Source organism: Lepidothrix coronata, unplaced genomic scaffold (genome assembly GCF_001604755.1).
Source record: "Lepidothrix coronata isolate B3197 unplaced genomic scaffold, Lepidothrix_coronata-1.0 Scaffold149, whole genome shotgun sequence".
Lineage (NCBI taxonomy): Eukaryota > Metazoa > Chordata > Aves > Passeriformes > Pipridae > Lepidothrix > Lepidothrix coronata.
The window spans coordinates 263,203-285,346 of record NW_016690329.1 but is presented as its reverse complement, the minus strand read 5'-3'; the positions used below and the strand labels follow the sequence as shown (position 1 = coordinate 285,346).

Sequence of the window (22,144 nt, the reverse complement as noted above, 5' to 3'; positions counted from 1 at the left end):
GGAACGGGCTGTATTTTCCCCAAAGGTAGTAATCTCCTTATTTCACTGTCAGGGGCTTGGGGGGAACCTGTGGGCCAAGGAAACGGGGTAACCCTTAGCACAGCCCGGCACAGGACACAGGGGTGTTACCTGAAAGGTTTCCCTTTGTAGTTGTTATTCAGTTACCAAGAAGAGTGCATTTCTTTCTTTTTTTTTTTTTTTTTTGGTCTCTTTTTCATGCTTTTTCGACTAGTATTTCTCTGGTTTGCTACCTGTTTTCATCTATTCCTACTGCAGAGGAGGAAAACTAAGCAAATAATAGAGTGAACCAAAAGAAAAAGATAACGGCTTGGGATTTGTGGCAAGAAAGGGTGTAATTTCATCTAGTAAGAGGCACTTAAAATTTAAAAGCAAATCAAACACAATTTATAGCTATATAGATATATGTTGGCTAAATAGAACATATCAGTTCAATTATTCTTGCTGAATTTCAATTACCATAAGACCCCACACATTTTAGAAATAAAATTAAACAATGCTTATTAAGCCATCTGGTATTCTGAAATATCTCTTTGGTTGTGTATTTAAACTTTTAAAGCAATTCTTATAAAATTTAGATTCTGGTTCCCATAGGAAAATACATTAATGAATTTAGTGCTCATTTAAGATAGACACTTTTTTCCTGATAGATTCAAGTGCTAAACAGAAAATTGTTTAGATGATTTCAAGCATTATTGCTCTCTAATAGTAATGCAGCAGCTATAGAATAAATAAAATAAAGCACATTCTTTCTTTGGAATTCACTTAAACAGCAATATTCTGAAGTCATCCTGAATTCTACTTTAAAAGTGGGGTGGATTTGTTGATTTTTTTTTTTTTGAAGCAAAGCAAAAGTTACATATCAAATGATGTAAAGCAATCAGGAACCTCTGCCTGCATCTATATTTACTTCCATGAGCTGTTGCATTAATATATAGAACTGTAGAATCATGTAGGTTGAAAAAGTCCTTTCAGATCACTGAGTCCAACTATTTACCTAACACTGCCAAGCCCATCACTAAACCACTTCCACATCTACACATGTTTTGAACCCTTCCAGGGATGGTTCCCTGGGCAGCCTGTCCCACTGCTTGAGCACCCTTTCAGTGAAGAAATTTTTCCTAATATCCAACCTATATCATAGCAAAGTTGTTCCCTTTGCTGACTTACCAACCATTGTGTGGATTCCATGCCCTCTCTGTTTGTCAAAGCAAAGACAGACTGGACCCTCTCTCCATCAGAGACTTAATAGAAACCCCCACCACAGGAGGTGGAGGAGGCAGCAGCTCCCCATGCTCCCTATTCACTGAGTCTTCAATGATCCAGCTTGACCTTCCTTGCCTGAAAAAAACTAGGCTTTCCTTTTTCTAAGCATAATCGTGTATTTTGCTCCAGTCACTTCTTCTCCCCAGACTCTGACAACCCAAGAAAAGTGCATTGTATTTGATGACCACTTGTCAGTTCATCTATAACTCTCCCTTTCAACAGAGGTCTGTGAATATAAACGGCCATTTGATGCAAAAGTCTCCCATTCAACCAAACACAAACCCAGACAAGCTCATTATTTTCAGCATAAAATAAATCTATTCCCTCCACCTGGAATTGGAGAGCATCCTACCCATGCTTTGAGAACAGAATATGACAGGGAGGGAAGAAAAGAGCTGATGTATTATACTTTGCTCAGTCCAAATTGAAAACCTACACGCCCTAATGGCATTTTGGTTTCCAAATGAGTTCTTTGAATAATATTCCCTTCCCCTCTTTCCATTAGAATATCCAGAAATTAATAATTTAGTCTAGTCGTACTGTAGGCCACATGAGTGGTAACTTCTGAATAAAACAATAACCATTCATACCCACACTTAAATTGCTGGGAGGCCTCTGAGGCTCAGTGCCAAATATCTAACCCATCTCAAAGGTCTGGAGTAACAGGGACTTTGGAATAGCAGCTGCAGCTCAGTCACCACAACTTCAGTTTAGGAGTTTGGGTTTAATTTGTTGTGTTGACTTACTGAGACTTTATATCCATAGGGAAAGGGGAGCCCAGAGAAGGATCACAGCCATGCCTCCTACAGCTCAATGCAAGCTCCCAGGGCTGCCACTCGACTCAGGACTTCTTATATTGCCAGGTTACACTCACAGCCTCTGCACTGAGACCCTTCTGTCGGCCTTTCAGGAAAACCTACGATCATGATGCTCATGTCAGGCAATGCAGGAGTCTCAGGATCACCATGAGAGGAAATTCTGCATTTCAGGAAATTCAACCAAGTCCATGCCAGGATCCAACAGTTATGGAACTACAGAGTTCACCTCTATGTCGTTGAAGTGCAATCAGGATATACAGGAGGTGAAAGGAAAAAGAAGTAAAACAAAAGAAAGAAAAAGGTTTCCTGTACACTGCACTAACTGTAGAAAACTTGATCCATGTATTGCTAAACCATATGTTGCCAGGTAGATTCCCTAAGAGCTGAGGCTCAAAAGTTGCAAACAGCGGTGTTTTATTACAAAGGAGCACAGTGACAACTGTGGAGGCTCAACCTGCACAACCCTGGAGGGTTTATCCTCCTGGTGAAGGAGCAGTGTCCTGGGAGCCAGGGAAATCTGCTTAGCACTGATTGCCTCACCTCGGCCGGCTGCCTTCCCTCTGCTGCCGCCTCCCTCTCTCTGTTTATATTAATTAAATTCTCCACTTTAGCACGCTGGCTTGAAATACAGGCAGGGCTTAGTGACTGTAATTCCAGACTCCAACTGTGACATTAACACTGAAACACGCACAGAGCACATTCAGAATTAAAAAGCCTGCTTCCCCTCTCTTAAATGATGAGACAAAAAGGATTCAGATGTCTCAGACACAAGTGTATCAGAAGCAGGGGCTTATATCAGTGAGAAGGAGTCTGTTACATGCCTGTTATATGCTTCCAGATTCTCAAAAGCACTACTTTAATTTTGCCACTTATTTCCATTATTCTCTTCCTACTTATTCCCAAAGCCAATTAAAATGCAAACAGTAGATTTTAAAGGCTTCAGTTCGATAACAGGCAGTGAGACAAGCAAGGCATGGGACAGGACTGAAATATGGCTCTTTAATGTAGGCATATTAATAGAAATAATTGGATTTCTAAAGTCTCACAATTGCAAGTGTAACCTCTTATTGTCCATTAAACCAATTGACATCCTGCATTTGTTATTTCAAAAGTGTGATTCTGATTTCATGAAGAGTGCTAAACATATTCAGTTTGCTCTAAGGAAAGGTGTGGAGTTTTCTTCTGAAGCACATCCAAGCATCATAGCATGGATTATATCCCACGGAGTCATCAAAGCCAGCACAGTAAATGCTGGCCTTGGAGTTTTTGGCAAGGCCAGAGTTTCATGCAAAACACACAATATATTATTAAGCTTTTAACAGTTATAATAAAAGAGTTAAAGAATTTAATCTCAACTTTCCAAAACAGCCTATGGGAAGTAGATGCCAGAACTTGCCTGAATTTCAGTGGAAGGCTTATCATGAAACATCCTAAGGAAATCCCTGCCTTACTCTGCTGTAGATTTCTGAATTTAACATCATCTAGTTTCCCATTTCACATGTTTAAAATTCAAACTGTTTCCCCTGGCTATGACTGCTGTCAGGTGATAGGGCTAACACCATCTTTAAGCTCATCTAACAAGGCAGTGCCCAGTCCACCTTACATCCCACTGTCACTGCCGCTTCTCTTACACCACGTTCATCCTAAAGTGACACACCCAAAGGAATAGAAGCACCCCCACATATCCCTTTCTGTTTGTAGGGTTAGTTTTTGGTAATTTGAACATGACTGAGATGCCATGTAAGAGCAGAGTCAGTTCAAGGTGGCAGAGGGAGAATACAGCAGGGGACAAATAGAGCAGAGGAAACAGAAGGGCAGAATTGCATCCTACAGTTACCACTGGCCATTAAAAGGGGTTCACTTTCTTGACAGACCATGTGCTGCCTCTGGCTGCACAGGATTAAGGCTTCCCCCACCTCTGATGGTGTAATTTCTAGTTTATTTATCCCAGCAGCAAGCGCACTGCCAACACAAGTGCTGGTTCTGCTCTCCCGCCCGCTCCCTGGAATGCGTCTCTACTCCTCTCTCTCCTTTTTGCCAGCACAAACATCCTTGTGACTGTGCCGTGAGCTGAAGCGAGAAACAAATCTGAAGTGGTTCCCTGGTCTGGCTCCCAAAGCAGGTACACACCAGCCACGCCAGGAAAAGGGACGGTGAGAGAAGTGTCCGTCCCTGCGAGCAGCGCAGTGAACTTACGCCAGAGCTGGTCAGGGAGCTGCAGCTGTGATCCGAGAGCTGAAAGCCAACCCTTCAAGAGTGGGAAAGGAAAGGCAGCCTTCTAACTTTGTTTCCAGCACACACCACAATACACATGCAGGCTCTGGAGTAGCTTAGAAATGAAGTTCCACTGCTGATGAATTAGAATGATGCTCCATATCCGTGGTTATAGATACAACTCTACATTTGAAGCACCCATTTAAAACATAAATTAATATCGAAAAGATACACCAAATTTTTTATACTTATTAATTTTCTATTACTTATTCCAACATGAATATTTCCCTATTTATAGCATGATAAATGATTATCTATTTTTAAGTCTTTCTACAAGCAAGATTTCAGTTTCCTTTTCAGCTCCTTCAGATAGTACCTTGTACAGAAAGGTTCAAGTGCCATGTTTTTATTACCACTAATGCAGAACAAGTCATTTTTCCAGCTGAAATTATGACAACTATGTCACAAAGAGAAGCAAGAGCAAAAATGTGTCTTTGTTTCTTCTTTAATGGATAAAAAAGAAAAAAATTACCACTTTTGTTGTATTTCCTGGAAGAACTGTCAGGGGAAGTTGAAGAGCACTTAACGCACACCTTGTGGCCTTAACACTAGTAACTTCAACAAAGGGTTCATTGTGACATTGCTTTTCACCTCAAAGTAAAAACATGAAAAACTATGTAGAGGATTGAGGATTTACCCAATCCAAAACTAAGTATTTCAACTGAAAATTGGAATTATTCTTCTTAAGCAAATGAAAGGAGAAAATAGCGAGGGAGTTCAGCTCCCGCAGTTCTCTTCTCAGTTCTGGATCTCTTAATTCATATTCTTAAACAAATTGTATTGAGTGTTTTGCAATCAAACATTGATAAAATAATGAAATACAAAGGTTAAAAGATAGAAATAGCATAAAAAATGGTCAGCCCTCAAATCATGAGCAAAGTAAGCCATTAAGAACACAGAGACCAAGTTTCCCACCCAACCCCTCTACTGTGCCACTCCTGTGATGCTCCAAAGGTATCCTGTTTCCTTCACTGAAGTGGCATCACATGGAGAAAAAACATCTTTAAAAATTCAACTAATTTAGAGCCACAAACAGGGAAATGTCTTAATCCTAATTTTATAGCAGAATTTTATGTCAGTACATACTTTTTTAGATGCCTTAAACTGCTAATTTCCATAACTTAACATGCCTGGGTCTCTTTTAATAGTAAACATATCTTTGTATTTCCTGCTTGTAATGCTTGGCTTTACCATAATTACAGTGTGTTCCTCGTTTTCAGACCCATAAGGATCCCCCTCACTGCTCTCTCCTCAGCCAAGCTCTGCTCAACATAGTTTTGTATTAGCAGAGACACAAAATGAACCTGCAAAATTTACTCAGAGATTTACTGCATGCACAGCACTTGCACATGTATATGCAAACTCACATTTGCATATTCAAAATGTCTGCTGTTGCCCACGAACACACTTTATTTTGGCATGCTATGGCTGTACATGCAAATTCCCCGCTTCCAGCATCAATTATCTACTCCCCCACAATCAATATGTTCCCTTTCCTAAAACAATCCATTTCAGACCCTGTATTACTTTGCTTCCCAGTAAGTCAATACATACTGCCACGTCCCCCCACACAAATGTCTTTGCCCAATTCTTTTTACTGATTCTGTCGATTCCATGCTGGTCCCTATTTGCTTTCCAAAATCTTCAGCTTCCTCCCTCCTTTTTTTCCCAGATCCTGCTTTTGCTCACTCCATGTAGAGAAAGAGCAGCAGCTCTACCTGTTTCCCACCTATCTGACACAGAGGCACCTGCTGTTCCCTTGCTAAAGAAACAGCATCCCCCCAAGGCAGCATTCAACAGGATCCACATAAGGGACCGTGACCAGGAGCACCTGCCAAGGACACGAATGAGCAACACACTGCAGAGGACAGGGACAAAAGCACTGCATGGATATATCACTGTTAAATGAGATTCTTCACTGGGCTTTATGTGGATGAACCAGTTCATCCCCAGAGTACACACATCCCCTGAAGCAGTCAGGTCCCACCCCACCTTGTCTGAACACTTCTGCCTGGCAATGTCTCAAGCAGTGGCAATTTTGCACAGGCACGTGACCCACTCGCCACCTCTCTCCTGCAAAACCACGTCACTGTGTGTTCAGATTCCCTGTGCTGCCCTGGCCACGGCTGCACACGGACACACGGACACATCTCGGACACACGGACACATCTCGGCGGGAAAGGACAGTGCTGTGGGGAATTGATTCCTGAAGGCTCGTGTCACTAACCCTTAACCTGCACTTGTGCCAACCTGGCCAATGGAGCCAGGACCGTGGGCAAAAGCAGTCAGCTGGAGTGTGGATAATGAGGAAGCCTCTCTCAGCTTTACACCCCCAGAGCTGGCTCACAGTCCTCAGCTTTGTCCTGCTCAGAGCACACTTCACACCTGAATGAAGAAAAGTTCTGTACTTCGAAAGAATCAAGTCCATGTTAGTTATAAGGACTGAGCTAGCTAACCTACAAAAAATTTAACTATTGATCCTAACCATTAAACCACTTTAAATTATGAAAATAAATTCCAAATGTACTCGGTAGACTAAATTTACTTTTCATTTCCCCCCACGTGTAAGGCCTATTTGCCTAATTTAATGTTTTACAGCTATCTTTGTTGTGCAAATACTTTCTACAGTGAATATGGAATAGATGAAAAACAATCAGAAACTCTCATTCTGCAGTTGTGCTATTTACTTCCTTCCTGAAAACTCAGCTGAGTGAAGTCAGGTTAATTGCCTCTAAGTTGCTATGAATAATGTTGCAGAGCCTTGTTCTGACAGTCACACCATTCTTCTGCTGCTCGTGTATCCCAGAGCTATTCCAGTGGCTAACTGTAATTCATTTTGGCTGCTAGATCTGCATGGAAAGATAAAAGCTGGTAGCAAATGTCCTTAGTCTGCCTCCAGTCTTCATCAACTTTCTATCCAGTAGTTTTGTAGATGCTACATGCTCCAAAATCACGGAGTCTTTGCTCCCTTTCACCCATTCCCTGCACGTTGCCATCATTCACGGTGGTAGCAGCCGTACGCCAGCTCATTATGGTGAACTAATCTTGCCACCTGACATTCTTTTCACCAATCAATCTGTTGATTACGGCCAGTTTAAATCTTACTGATAAACAGGAGTCTGCAATCTTTCAAAGGACAATGGAATCTGAATTAATTCTCATCCAGCAGAGGAAAACCAAAATCCTCCCACAAATAGAACTGAGAAACTTCCTAGCCCACAAGGACAACGTTTATGGAGCGGCAGATGGGCTTTCACACACTGCAGTGCAGGAGAGCGTGGCCTCCTCAGCTCTCAGACAGCACTCGGGCTGAGGAGAAGCTCATTCTCACACAGAAATTTATTAATTACACCTTGAAACTCTACCAAGTTAGCCTGTTACTGACGCCAGCTCTCAAACTGTTCTCATGCGTAACTCATCTTTAAAATGTGCAAACATGAAGATTTGAAGCTCCTGTCAGAAATATTTCCAGGTTACATTTACTAGTCTATCAACCACACACCTCACAGAACCAAACAAACCCCCAGTCTGACATTTACACAGATAACCAGGGGAAATTCATATAAAAAGGGAGGAAAATAATACCAGTTTTCTTTAAACTGTCCTTACGATATGTTCCATACTTGGCAACATAATGAGCAGGTTTAGATTGGATATCAGGAAGTAATTCTTTCCTGTGACAGTGGTGAGGCCTTGGCACAGGTTGCCCAGAGAAGCTGTGGATTCCCCATCCCTGGAAGTTTTCAAGGCCAGGTTGGATGGGGCTTGGAGCAACCTGGGCTAGTGGAAGGTGTCCCTGCCCATGGCAGGGGGTTGGAACTGGATGGTCTTTAAAGTCCCTTCCAACCCAAACCATTCTGGATTTCTATGAGTAGACAATTCTTACAACGGAAATGCTTTTCAAAGAACACTAATATTCATGGCCTTTGAAAAAGAGATAAAAGAAAAAGACATTATTTGCATGGCTGGCCTTTACAGAAATAACAAAAATAATTCTCGCTTTTATGGACAACAGTAACATTTGCAGTCCAAAAATCATAAACGTCCTGTAACTGATGATGATTGCCTCGCTGACATGACGAATACGAGGCATTTGGTTTTTAATGGCTTTTGTAATTTTTTTTCCTTATGGGAGCACCATTCTGTGTAAATGTATTTTAGTCTTCAGTACTTGGAAGCAACTTCACACATTATTATTCTACATTAGCTTCATTTGTCAGTTTGATGACTAAAGACCTATTGGCCAGATGCAAATGCTGCTTCCTAATCTTGATCTATCACGCACAACAGCCGTGGGTGTGTCATTCCCCACGAAGGAGGATGAATCAGGAGAGTCCTTCTTTAAGGTGAGGTGCACAGATAAACCAGATGCATTAATTACCTGAAAGGAGTTCTGGCTTACTTGTGAGAACGTTTAGTTGCATTAAAAAACCCCAAACTACCCCAGGCATAAAGCTAACTGTCAGAAGTGTAGCCTTTCCCAGTCCAAAGATGCTGGCACTGGCCTTGACTGTGTGTGTTGAGGGGCTCTGTGCCCCTGATCAGCCACACGTGAATAGTCTAGAGAAGTCAACATCAATTTGGATGCTTTACTAAATCAAGGCCAGGAAATCTAATATACTTTATTCCTCATCTCCATCCTATGTGCATGAAATGATATCCTTGGATTCAGACGTACATAAAATAATTAAATTTTTTTTTCTTCAAGTAAGCATCAGGTGAAAACAGTGAGATGTGTTAAGAGCTTGCTAATTGATGATATATTGCCTTAAATTAATTTCCTACTATTAATGTTACTTAATGGAATTTCATATTTCTTATTTGAAAAATGAGGGTCAAAGGAAGCAATGATGAGAGACAATTACAATTACCACTTAGGACCATTAATATGTAAATATATGGGTAAATTGAGATTGCTAATTTAAGTTGCATAATGGCTGGATATTTTCAAAGTCAGAGCCTAACAGTTTCTGCCATTATTTGTGTCTATTTTATGCTTACACTGTCAATGATTTTTATCCTTAACAAACCATGAATAACAGCATGGCATTTATTCTATTAACTGATATGGGCATTAATCTTGCATTATGCCATTCAAACATTTTATTTCTTTCTAAAAATACAACAGGTTAAAAAATTACATCACTTACATACCTTCATGAGCCAGCTCATGAGTCAATCCAAGAAGATGGATTCATCTTCTTGGTAGATCCTGCCATAATCATCCAGTGGGCTTTTTTAGTACCTTCCTTTGCAACATCTGATATTACCAACTTAAAAGCACAGATATTTTTAAAAGGTCAAGACAGAGAAAGGGTTTGATCCAAGGATCCCCAGCTTAGCAATCCAAACGTCAAGAGAACTCTATCAAATGTCAAAAGAAACTGGAAAAGACCTGGACAAATCATTTCTGCAATACTTCTCATTTATGCCATGTATGCACAAGAGAAATATTTTAACCAGTTCTAGTTCAATGATATTTCACAAATTTCATCTGATTTCAAACAAGTAAACCATGAACAATGAGAATTTCCTCAGTTATGGGTTCTTTCATGAATGTTACACTGTTACCTAAAACTTTGAAATCAAGACTGTCCTTCAAAAATACAATTCTAAATTATTGCCCGGATTACATGGACCATGAAAATAAAATCAGAAATAAAACTCTGCAGCCCACTTGTAATCCCAGTGCATTATTAATTTTAATTTAAAATAAAGTATGTGTTTTCAGAAGAATTCTGCATCGACTGCCATGCATTATCCTCAAAGGAGTGTGAAAAAATGACAATGGCTGCAGGAATTTTTTTATATGTGATTTTAAGAAATTTTTGAAAATATTTTTTTTCCTTGAGGCATATATCTAGTGCAAATATTCATTGTCTCAAAGTAAAATAAAGGCTTTCTGTTTCAAAAAGAATTTTCAGTTGTAAGCAAATTTGGTAAGATATAACCAAATTAAAATCCTTAAGATCTTCCTTCTCCTTGCCTTGCATGATTTAAATGAATGTTTGATTTAAATTAATGCTTGATAGTTTTAGGGAGGCATCAAATAAAATCAAATACTATCATCAGGTGAAACAACTTCCTTTGGTACGTATAAAGACATTTATGTAAACTATCTTCAAGCACATCCTAATGATAAACAAGAATGTTGATAACTTGCTGCAACAACCTAAAAAGAATCTTGGTTTATTTCTGCATTCTCTGCTCTGCTGCAATTGGGCCCATAAAGAAGCAACTACCTTTCCAATTTGCCCTTTACTCTGTAATAAGTATGATGTGGCCTTTCTGTAGACAATTCACTCATGTCACTACAGAAGATATAAAGAATAAATCAAGCCCAATATCTGAGCCATCTGTAATAAAGCTTTAACTACTGATTCAAGAGATATTTTCCCCATAAATTGACTCACCGCACAACTGGGATTGCTCCAAGCCTTTAAGGCTTTATCTGCTAACTGTTTGGAAATAGAGACAATAACTCCCCCAGAGCTGATAGAGCCAAGCAGTTAAAAAGTGTTTTAGACAATATCTTCAAAGGCCTTGACAGAGAATCCCATAATACTCTAAATTTCTTTAGCTGTGATCTATTCTTAAATATAAACCTCTCCTTTAATCCCCACTTTGGACTGCTGGAATCACTGGATGGGTTGGGGAAAGTATTTTGGTACAGCTGAAGAATACTATAGCCAGATTACTGAAGGGAGACAGAGAAATCTACTTAAAATCACAGAATCACACAATCATCAAGGTCGGAAAAGACCTCCAAGATCACCGACTCCAACTTTTGACCAACTACCACCCTGTCAACTAGACCAGAGCACTAAGTGCCACATCCAATCATTTCCTGAACACCTTCAGGGATGGGCACTCCACCTCCTCCCTAGGCAGCACATTCCAATGCCTGACCACCCTTTCAGCGAAGAAATGCTTCCTGATGTCCAAACTAATCTTGATGTTCAAGATCTATCTAGAGAAAATACACTGTTACAATAAAAAAATGCAAAGAGGTGAGTGCTGTTTATGAGAGACACTAAAGGAAAAGGTAACACAGTAAGAAAATATTAGTCGAAGAACAGCTCCAAGAGCAGCTCCTTTCACTGTGCTAACTCCAGCACAGGCAGATGGAAATCAGTTCTTGGGGGTTACTGAGGACAAAAGCCCAGGGTAGGCTGTAGGCTGCTCATTTTTCTAAATCCACTTCTCCCTGTGATTCAGAGGGCACCTGCACACTCCCAGCTACCCCTTCCATACGCAACAGCAATAATACACAGCCCACTTGATGTGTAACCAAGAAGGTCTCCATGAAAAGGTGCACCAGTGCAGTCAGGAGAATCAAGCACCAACAAAACCCCTTCAGTGTGCTGCTGGCAGCGTAAGGAAATCAAACATTAATCCACATTGGCCAGGGTCTGCTGTCCCCACTGCAGGCAAGAGCCCCTAATGCAGCCCCTGAGTAGAGAGATGAATGCCTATAACCCATAATCCTTGGCACACTATGTCCTACCCCAGCACTTACAAAGAGGTGGATCTGGAACCTGCCTTTACCCACTCCCTGTCAAGAGGGCACTTCCCTTCCTATTTCTGTCACTTGGCATCTAAGGCCACCAATAGGTTACCATGGAATAATTTACTCACCTAAACCACAGGTAGCCACTGTTTACAGCAAAGAGAAGGTAAAAGCAATGACGGATGGAAGTTCATGGCAAGTCTCTGCTAGGCCAGTATAATGTAATGGAAGCATAATGGGGGGTATAATGTGCTTGTGCTGGGAAAGGCTGCTGCACTCTCTGAATGAGATACATATCATGAATCCATGTATTTCAGTTCTGCAGAAGCTGACAAGAAAAAAAAAATCCACCCATATTCTAAATCTGTAATTCAAAACCTGAAATCAAGTTCATATTTCTTTGAAGGGGCTAATTGAATTTGTTCCTTTTTTGACTTGACCTCATTTTATTTTGTATTTGCTGTGCCACTAAAGTTTATGTAAAGAATTTACTCTTTGAAAATTAGAAGTTAGAACTCTTTAGAGATATTTTTTTGTTCTAATCATTCTAAAACAATTTACAGAAGTTCAATAGAGTAGGAAGAAGATTAGGCCACCAAATGAAAGAAATGCAAATGATCTTTAAAAGCTGGCCTCCCCCCATCTTATCTTTGAGAGTGGATAAATCCACTTGGATACTAGGATTTAATAAAAAGATCAAAAAAGTCCATATGCTTGTATCTGATGTTATTCAGGTAATTCTGTTGTTGAAGCAGTTCTGAGGATGGAACCTACACCAGGGAATGTATATCTGCTGTTTCTCAGCAGTAAAACATTAGCTGTACATTTGCAGAACTCCTAGGACTGGAGGACACAGGGAAACACAAAGTTTGTAGCTCCTGAATCTCTTTCTCTCTTTTAAAAATAAGTTTTATAATAAAAGAAGTTGACATACTGTAAAGAGCAAACATCCTTTCCACATGATCAGTTAGACATAAAATAACCTATACCTTAGGTTTAACAAGAGATGGTCTGAGGGATTCCAAATGAGGGTGTAGGAGGGGAGAGAGAAACAGGAGACAAGACTATGAGCCACTGTGAGTCAAAGGTATATGCAAATGGCTTGCAACAATTTGTATTCATTACAGAATCAGAAGAGAACAAACTAATTTAATTTTATATGCTAAGTCCAGCATTTGTCTTGCAAATGTTCTAAGAGACCACACTGAAAACATTAATTGTATAGTTTCTTATAAAGGAAAGAGAGAGAACAAACAGGAAGAACATTCTTGAATGATAAAATGTCTGAGGGATCTGGTGGGAATTCTTCACATAAGATGTATTCTTCTTTAGGGAACAGGTGTAGATGTAAACAGATGGGCTTATATAAGTAGAATTGGCAGCTCCACAGATAGCTGCTTACTGCTATATATGATTTTTCAGACTCACCAGGGTATTCAGGACCACTCTGCTTAATTATTCTTAACATTTTGCCCATTTCATATGCTCACAATATAATGGGCAAATATAAAAATAATTTAAGCAAACTGTTGTTTAAATCTCAATGGAAACAATACCTTTTATTCCAACAAATCACTTAAAGAGGGAACTGCCTATTTTATGAATGTTAGTCCATCTGTTCACAATAGCTCCTTTGGAAGTATTTGTTTTGCTTGGAAATATCCAAACTGATTATGTGTGTGGCAGTAGACGGGCTGAGGTGTGTTTGCTGCTTTTAAATCACTGAGCATATAAAGGGGTTTTTACTTTTATTGGGCTAGGACAACTAAAGACATGAAATGCTTGAATTCTAGACTAGAGCACCTCCCCTATGGGGACAGGCTGAGAGAGCTGGGGCTGTTCAGCCTGGGAAAGAGAAGGCTGCATGGAGGTCTGACAGCAGCCTTCCAGTACCTAAAGAGAACTATGTGGAAGCTGGAAACAGACTCTTCATCAGGAACTGTACTGATAGGATAAGGAGTAATGGGTACAAACTGAAAGGTTGTAGGTTTAGATGAGGTATTAGGAAGAAATTCTTCCCTGTGAGGGTGGGGAGGCCCTGGCACAGGTTGCTCAGAGAACCTGCAGCTGCCCCATCCCTGGAAGTGTTCCAGGCCAGGCTGGATGGGGCTTGGAGCAACCTGGGCTAGTGGAAGGTGTCCCTGCCCATGGCAGGGGTTTTGAATGAGATGATCTTTAAGTTTCCTTCCAACCCAAACCATTCTGTGATTCTGTGATTTTAGGTGTGTCTGTTCTGGAGAGGATGTACCAACAGGCATTGTGTTTCCATGAAGATGGCCACACTGTACTGGGGTGCAGTTCTCACCTCTCCTCCATGAATTATAAGAGAAGAACAAGTGAGGTAACACTACAGAGAGGTCCAGTGCAGGCCACTTCAAATTCAGGCACACATGGTGCTCATCACACAAGTGACAGAGCCACACTAGTAATGTGACCAGGATCAAAGCATCTACCATTTCACAACAGCAGGATCCTAATGGTCACTCTGCCACACCTTTACACAAAAAACAGCTTCACATCTAATGGGGTAATTCCTGGAAGTTAAGTCTCCTCATCCAGCCTTTAGCATATCCTTCCAAAAAGCCCAAACAGACCGTGAATATGTATGTTAAGATCAAAACTGCAGAAGAGCCAAAGGACTGCAATCTGCACGTATTTGTACATAAGGTGAAGGTCAGATCCATGCTAATGGGTGTGATTGTGCTCTCATCTCTTGAGCGACCCAGTCTGTGTCATTTTGGATCCATTCCACCAAATTATTCAGACATTCCCCTCAGTACTACTCAAACAATAATTGCAGAGAACATCAGGACAAATCACAGAAGCGAACATCAAATGTAAGAACAGAAGAGCTTTTATAGCAGCGAAAGGAAAGGAACACCAGAAAACAAATGAGAAAGGAATGACAAGGAATTGTTATAAAATATGTACCAGAGTGCCTGGTTAGTGTAAGAGTTTGAATGGGCAGCCCCAGGAGCCCTCAGGCCAGCAGCACATGCAGCTGAGAGTGAAACTAGGACTCTCAGTGAAGCTGTGTTTGAAAACCATCCCAGAGCTGGGATGTCTGACCTAATGAACCACTAACAGCCAGAGCAGCCTGCTGCAGCATTCAGGACGTACCTGCTCAGGACCTGCTCAGCTGGGTCCCCTATGATGTCACAGAAAATGCCCTGCACAGAATGTATGGTGCCTGCTAGACAGAGGCTGGCTCAGGGGGATTACAGGAACAGCAACCCAGAGCATGTGGTATCAAGTAAGACAAAAGCCAAGAAGAAACATCTTCAGACATTGGAGGCTCAGACTTCTCTTCCCTTGAAAGGGCCAACACCAAGACTCGAGATATCCCCTACCCTGGCCCACTAAGTCCTCGCTTGCCACAGAGAACCTGCTGCACAAGGTACATGACACCATGGGGATGCTCAACACTGCCCAGCAAACAATGTCAGTCTTCTCTCCAAACATCAGATCTATATCTACCAGGTAAGACTTTGGGTGGTATTTCAGGAAAGCATCTTTTTTTCTTTAGCTGAGGGGTTCTGAATGAGGTGATGTTTAATAATTTCTGTGGGGCTGGTTCTTCTTCTTGATTTCCTTTCCTGTTTCCTTTCCCTATGCTTTGCTCTGATGCCAGGGAAGAAGTGTTCATTGTACTCAGTAACCTCGTTTTCCCCAATTTTGTGTTTACTATGCCTGCAATACCCTATCGAGCATCAGAGTTGTCTACTAACTTACACAAACATGTCCTATAACAAACGTGTTAATTAATAAATAAAATTACCATCAATCACAATACCTGCATCATGAGGCTCAGCAGTCCCACACTCAAACACTCAGAAGCAGGAGCTGTAAGGGGAAGGCCATGAGGTTCTAAAGGCAGGTTGTTCACTCATTCCTGGCAATTGCAGCTGCTCAGGGAAGAAGGTGGAGGACCCTCTCAGCCACAGCGCTGAGCGAAGCCAGCACAGGCACAGACCTGCCCTCCCTGGGGGCTGACTCAGAGGGTTCAGCTGCCTAAATGGAGCCCATTATTTTGCTGGTCCATCAGCCAGTGACTCCTTATTTTGCCAGTACCTTAACTTAGCTTGCAAGCACAGCTAAAATACTAATCATTAATTACAGTCACTGTTATAAAAGCCAATTATACTATCAGAGATATTCCCAATGCCATTCAGGCTGACTGGCTACTGCATGGAAGTGAAGGAAAAATAATACACAATAGAAAATAAAACCTCCTCAAATACTGGACCCCAGTGGAGAAGGCTAATTCCAATGATGTAAGGAAAGACCTGTTTAGCCACATACACATAATTGTATATTAGAGTTTTAAGCAGACAGCTGTGGCTGCAGTCTGGAACACAGAAAGGAATGAACCTGAATAAAAGGCTGTTACCAACTACTACTACTACAGTTCTGGCAAGGAAGCCAGGGAAGGCAATGAATTTAACAGACTATGCTTTAAGTTCCACTTTTTTTATGGAATGCACAATGAAATTCTCAAATTCAGTGAACCTTGCACTCCAAGGACAGCTTTAACAATTTAACTCCTGATCTTACCATCCAACTTTAATGTTACCATCCAACTTCAGATGCACATCTAGCTGAGCAACAAAATACCTTCTATTAAGTAGATGTACGCCTTCGGTTGAAGGAACTGCTGACTCATTCCTTTACTAGGAAGAGTCATCTATTCTTTTAAAGATGAGGTCTCTCAAAGAAAGCCAGGTGCCCCATACACCAATAGCCTAAATCCCTCTTCTCTGTGATGGATTCCAAAGCCACCTGCGCATTATTCCGACCATACCCGAGCAGCTGCAATCCCACGAGCCGCCAGAACTGGGTGTCAGCAGAGAGCTGAGCTTTTGTAACTCCCGAAACACTCCCCGGACAGGCTGCATTGGTTTCTTAAAAGGGAATAGAAGTCCAAGATCTTGGACTAAAGTGATTAAATACTTGCCAGATTCAGAGAGTATTCAAACAGGAGTTTTAGAAAACATTAAATATGAAATTAACTGAAATAATTACTGAAGTACAAGACCTACTGCTTAACGTGGTCCAAGGGGCAGAGGAATGGAAGGTGGCAAATGTTACAGCAACTTCTGAAAAGAGTCTGAGAAACTGCCAGCTGGTACCTCTGATTTTTTTACAGGTGTAATAAACTCAGTTGTGTAATAAACAGATTTAGCTGATGCACAGAGAAATGTTAACACCATAGGGAAGAGTCACCAGAGCTTTTACAGCAGGAAACCACAGATCAGAAATCTGCTCCAGGTCTTTGATGGTGCTGGGAAGCACAGGAGGAAGGGTTGTGACTGACATGAGATAGTTGAACTGCCAGAAGTTTTGATGATCAAAGTTGGGAGGGGGAAAAATGGAACCTTTCCAATAGGACACAGTCAGGAAAATACAGGAACAGACTACCAGAAGAATGTGACATTTATTCTGAGACCTGTGCTAGTCAACATATAATTTTTTTTTCAGGATGTGAAGGTGAGCACTGATAGTATAAAATTATTCATGTTTGTCAAGACAACAGCACATTTCACAGACCCACTGAAGAATCTCAAGATGCTACTGGATTTAGTGGCAGATGAAACTGAATTCTGTGAGACATGAAATGGTTCGAATGAACAAAAGTATCCTTAATTATACAAATCCAATGATGAACAGCAAAGTAGCCTTTGTCATTCAGGAGAGAGATCTCACAGCCACTCTGTTTTCTTTGGAAATATCAGCTTGGTATAATGTCAAGATTTAAGATTTACTGGGGGGGAGAGGAAGACAGAGAAGAAAATCAGGAAACTTCATTAGGCCTCCTTTTAAAACCATGATTTAAGCACATATTAAATACATCATAGAGGACTTGTCCCTCTTCTCTGTTTCCAAAAGCAGGCAGCCAAAATAAGACTTCCGTAACAAACGAAGAAAGGTGAGGAATGGCTTATTTATCCAGGAGATTGAACAGACACAGACACTTCAGCTGCAGAAAGAGAGCAGGGGAAGATGTGCCAGCATGGAGAGGCTGAACAAGGAACTATTATTCACTAATTCCCCCAGTATGAGAATCAGAATGTATCACTAAGAGATTTAAAGCAAAGGCAGGGAAGTACTTCATCATAGCTATGGGATCTGTTGGAAATATAAAGACGTTTCAAACCGAAAGATTAGGGAAGTTTAACAGATCCATGAACACCAAAGTGCAGGAGGTCCCCAGCTCTGGGAGCCCCCAGTCCACAGGGCACGCAGGAGAGCAGCAGGGAAACCAGTGTTTTCCCTAAGCATCACCTCCTGCCCAGTGCCAGGGGTGGGTCTGGCACAAGAGACCTTTGCTATGACCCAAAGCCCTGCAGTTCTGCTCTGCTGTGCTTCCTGGCAGGTTCCTGAGGTACTGCACACATATTCATTTATGATATAAAATGCTGAAGGGGGAATGATGCTTGACATGACCCAACATTAAAGAACTCTCTGTCATCGCCACCCTCTTTGGCTTTATTCTAGAAGAGGAAAAAAAGAGGATATTTCCTTTTTTTTCACTCAGTTTAGAGAGGAAAGACTAAAAGCAGACTCTAAAAATAAGTAGATTTTACCCTACTCCCCAAGAGCATGGGATACTCAGAGAGGTAACAGCTCTACATAAAAGATATTCACAAATTAAAGGACAGGCAAAGAAGTAAAGAAAGTTCATTCCACAGGAAAAAAACCCAAAACCAAACAAACAGCTCAAATATCCAAGTCAGGCTTCAGAGGCTGTTTACAGAATTTCTTTCCTTGCTTATTTTCCCATTCATCATCATGTATAGTATTTTGCCACAGAAAGAGAAAGGGAATTCAAACACTTTATTTAGTTGCCCGAAAGTGTCAGTACAAAAAATGTCTTTCTGCCCAGGAAATGACCATGGGCTTGCTGGTGGGAGCCTTTACAAAAGGACAGGCAATATTTATGAGCAGTTTGAAGGTTTCCTAGTGAATATCCATCTGGACAAAGTGGATATGCAAGTTTTGCACTCTCTTTCTCTCTCCTAGGTCACTTACCTAATCCTAACATTGCATCCAGTTTTCTCTGAGGAATAGTTCTGCATAAGTTCACTGCCTCAAAGGCATCTAAAGCAGGATTTTCTTGGTGGTGGAGCAGCCCTAAAAACAAATTAAAATCAGGCTTTCATGACAATGGGGATTTTGTCTCAGGCTCCCAGTTCACTTCAAACCAGTGGGTTTGTTTTGTGCCCATGCAGGCCTGACAAAGAGGGGCTGGCACAGCCCATGGTAGGAGCAGCTGGCAGTATTTTTCCCTCTCAGCCAACACGCTGCCTCTCCGTGGACATGACTCACCAGTGCAGCCAGTCCTGCCTGGCAGCAGCAGGGGGGAACTGCAGAGATGCCCTGAACTTTGTCCCTCTCACCTTCTTCCCCCTGGCCCTTGAAATGCAAGCAGGAGTCCTAGATCGGTCCATAAAAAATAACAAGCACTCCTAGGACATCTGTATGGAGATTATATTGTTAATCAATATATTTTGCATAGCCCCATGGATCACTTGTTATTGATGATTATGCATTTTAGCTCCTGTGACAATTTGTCAATAAAATAAAAATAAAAAAGGGCTAAGGACAGCATACTTTTAATTCAAAGATGATCTCTTTCTTGAGAAGAGATGCCACCTTCCAAGCTCTGAAAAGAACTAGCTCATGAATATATTTCATTTACCAAGTGGAAGAGCTGTTCAAAGAATCAAAACTTTCTTGGTAATCACAAAACAGGTAATCTGGAGGTGAATAATTTTCTTTTAGACTTTAGTTACTTTAAAAAATGAATATTGGAAAAATAGCAAGTTTGCCAAAAATATAAGTTTTGAGTTACGGAAAGTGTGTTACTCAAATTCAACATAGACTGGCACAGTTTTTACCTCCAAAAAGGGGAAAGCTAAATACTGGTTATGGATAGTTTTAAAGATTGAGGGGGGTTATATGAAACTGTCTGACACTTCATTTCCTACTTTCAATTCAAAATATGAACTTTGTTTCTTGAAAGGGAAAAGAGCAGTGAGTAAACTGTCCAAATTATCTAAATGATCCTTAAGTTTGAAACAACGTACTTGAGATACTTAGGCAGTCACTCCAAAGCATCCAGTCCCTATGGACTCTGTCTCCTCTCTAAGTATTAGCTCCCCTTAAACAAAACTACCCAATTTCTTCTTTCATAAGCATATTTTCTACACTCCCAACTCAAGTCTGGATCATTCCACCAAGCTACAAGCTAGCTAATGACTCCTGATTACTGATGGACATCCATCTCATTTCAACAGTGCCAGAGATGCAAATCGCCGTCCCCGTGCAGGTTCCCGGACCTATCCAGTCCTTGGCAGAGAATGCCACGGTCATTCCATCTCGCACGTTTAACACACACAAAGCACACACAAATCCTAGAGCAGTAGCATAACTTATTTCAAAAATCCCTTTCTTTTATGTCAGGATATGGATGATGAATGCAGTATTGATCCATTCTGCACATACAATACAGATGCTGGACTCAGAACACAAGGCCCGGAGAGCTGTCGATATTTAAGAGGAGCTTTCACGGAAGAAAGGCTGTGGTGACCTTCAGAGGTCCTTACTCTCTGACTGTCTGCAGGAACAAGTTAATCAGGAGATGAAGCTCTTGTATCTAAGCCAGGCTTGGGATGGGGCTGTGCAGTCTGAGTGAAAGAAAGGAGTTCTCATTCTATCCCTATAAATACATTCAAAGCTGGAATTTGCTAATTGCAGCATTCTGTGAGCTGGAATTAATATAAACAATAAATATAAAATAGAACCCATGGACCTGGTAAAGTTACAAAAGCAGTAAATGCTAGAGATGAGATGTTGAATACATTATTATTTTAAGACTTGTGCCTAGTTGAAATGATATTAGAAAAAAGGCCAACTTCTTGCAAACCATTTTAATTCAGTTTGTGGATAGCTGCCGGAGAATCAAAATTTTGATCAGTTATGCCCCACTTGGGATACATAAAGCTCCAATTTTCAGCTTCTGTTAGTTTAATACAAGGATGGCAAAAATCATGTGGACATTCCCTTCATTTACTCTTGGAACAAACAATTTGCTCATCACCATGTTTTGGCTGACTGCCTGAACAGCTGAAACTGTTGCTTCTCCTTGAAGAATAACATTTAACCAGTCAGATAATAATCCAATCAACCTGGGGTCCTCAAAAAAACCCGACCAGGTCAATATATTGCTCTAATGAGCTACAACCCTGGCCTCCAGAACACTGTTTTTATGCCGGGTGTGTGCAGGCCAAGTGAGATGGGAATATTTAGGACTACAGTATCTACTTGAAAAAGGCTGGCTCTATTAAATAGCTGTCCATCTCCCTGCACTCCAGGGAAGGAAGCATTCCTCTCTAACGAAGATGAAGGGAATATCAATGGGGCTAATCTCTTCAAAGTGCTCAGCGCTCAAAGCAATTGCCTGCAGTAGTACACAGTCCCCACCCTCATTAGCTCAGCAAACACAGCCAGAGACAAAACTATCTGCAACTAGGGCAAAAAATGTAAAAGAAGGGGGTTCCAAGCCACCTCCCTTTCCTTTCCAAATGACAAATATTTCATACATTTTAATTTATGTGTGTACTGAAAATAAAGTCATATTTTCAGAATCCCTTTTCTTTCCCTTCTAGCGTATTTAAATATTGTGGTGCTTCCTTGTATTGAAAAATGGTCATGACACACCAGAAACACTGCACAGCACAGCTTCTTCTCCTGATCAACAAAGGGGGAAAATTCATTACCAGCTTTTTCCCCTCGGCAAACTGACACGGTCAGAAATGAGGAGTGTGATAGTTTCGTGTCCCCGTGAAACAAGCAGACAAAATGATCTGTCAATCAGCTCATATTCGTGTACGTTCCAATCTACCCACCGCCTCCACATTAGAGAATTTTTATGGTCAGGAAAACAAATGTTGAGAATGAGAAAAAAATTACATAGAACAGCAGCGAGGGAAGGAGGGAGAATTACGAGAGAAGGAATTACTGTTGAGCAATGCAGTCTTCCAGCACATCCTTTCAGTCCCATGCTGACCATAGGAGCAATTAAGGATGGTCAACAGATGTTGTAAGCACTCCTCAGAGAAAGGGGGCCGACAGGGCCGTGTTGTCAGTCTCACTTCCAAGCTAAGCAGCATGATCAGGACTGGAAAATGGGGCATGGGTTGTGTAAAGCAACTCAGAGGCACCTGAATCTCTCCAGGGAGTCCACTAATGGATTCAT

At 41.1% G+C, this 22,144-nt stretch overlaps 2 protein-coding genes across 2 annotated transcripts in view; both read right to left on the bottom strand.

The window, feature by feature from the left end:
* Positions 1–1,209, bottom strand: part of VWC2L (von Willebrand factor C domain containing protein 2-like) — a 122,708-nt gene extending 121,499 nt beyond the window's left edge. The window contains exon 1 of the mRNA XM_017828562.1: positions 1,189–1,209. The gene's annotated coding sequence lies outside the window, so the exon portion shown is untranslated. The remainder of the gene's footprint in view (positions 1–1,188) is intronic.
* Positions 1–22,144, bottom strand: part of SPAG16 (sperm associated antigen 16) — a gene marked incomplete at its 5' end in the record, with an annotated part of 321,318 nt that overhangs the window by 73,455 nt on the left and 225,719 nt on the right. The gene's annotated exons all lie outside the window — the stretch shown is intronic.